Source organism: Octopus bimaculoides, chromosome 2 (assembly GCF_001194135.2).
Source record: "Octopus bimaculoides isolate UCB-OBI-ISO-001 chromosome 2, ASM119413v2, whole genome shotgun sequence".
NCBI lineage: Eukaryota > Metazoa > Mollusca > Cephalopoda > Octopoda > Octopodidae > Octopus > Octopus bimaculoides.
In genome coordinates this window covers 25,409,833-25,411,278 of record NC_068982.1, presented here as the reverse complement: position 1 = coordinate 25,411,278, position 1,446 = coordinate 25,409,833, and positions in this window count along the sequence as shown.

Here is a 1,446-nt window from a genome sequence, read left to right as displayed (position 1 = left end):
ATTCCAAGACAGAACAATGATTCCCAATTTTAGATTCTGTTGATGAATATATATACATACCTCGTTGTGTGCATCTACAATTTCAGTCGTTACCAGTACTGATGTATATAATACACGCGCGAGCGCACGCACACACACACACACACACACACACATGCACACACATAAGCACACACATACACGCACTCACACACACACATATGCACACACACAAGCACACACATACACGCACTCATGCGCGCGCGCGCCCCCACACATGCACGTATGCATAGACACATACGCGGGCGCGCTGGCACGCACCACTCACAGCCTCCCCAAAAAGACACTCCCGAACACAGTCACACTCGCATGACATTTCAAGTTAACAGCATGATTAGTTTAAACTGAATTACAATAGAAAATGAAGACAAGGGAGACAAATCCGCATTACCTTATCGTTTACGTCCCTTGTAAAGAAACAAGGGAAATCACTTCTGTCAATTTTATTTTGTAATTAGTAGTTCCAAATCAGTTTAATCGTGCTTTCATGAATTTATATCGAGGGACGCAGACGTTGTCGTCTATTTAAGATAGTTTCCCTTCCAGTTAGTGCCTTGTGGCATATAAACATTAGCATTCAGTACTGTTACAGTATATATCTCACTCAGAGATTTAAAACAAATCGTTTTTCTCTATACGAGATTAGCGACTGTGCGTCACTTATAGAGGATATACCATTTGCGAGCAGAGGAGAAAGCTTTCGTCAGTAGCTTCTGATTATTTCACACTGAGGACGGGTAACCACCAAGAAACCTCAGGTCTGTGAGTATCACGTAATGCTAGAGATAGAAGCGATGACCTCCCTTGCAAATTGCTATACGGATACCAAGTGTGTGTCGATAGCCATTTGGAAAAAAATGTTTTCCTGGGTCTAAAACAACAGTAACATCATCATTTATAGGACTGCCACATTCTGTTGGTATATATTTTGAGAGAAGATTTTTTCTCAAAGAGTTAAGATTGAGAAAAGAACCTTTTTAGAAAGTCGAAAGGCATAACCATTGGGAAGAAATTTCACAAAATGTGTATGGCTTTGTTTTAATAGATGTGCAAACGCTTTCAGTTGTTAATATTTTCAAGCACGTGTTATCTGGCCGCAAAGCCTTCTGTTTGTTTTCCTGTCTTGTTTTTTGTCCGCCACTACATTCCTCCATGGCTAGATTTAATTTGCGTATACAGATTTAATCTGCGATCCATGGGACGAGCCGTTTTAACGTTGCGTCCTGCTCGAAGCTCGTCGAAACGCCGGTGTTAAAACGTGGGTAGCTGATGAAGTAGAATGTTCTCTATGTGGCTCGTGTGTTCTCGTCTACGTTTGTTTGCAATGTCCTGTACCCAGATATGCACCTATACATACAGGTGGATGTCGGTATGCACATACCTGTACGTATATATCAAAAATTGTAA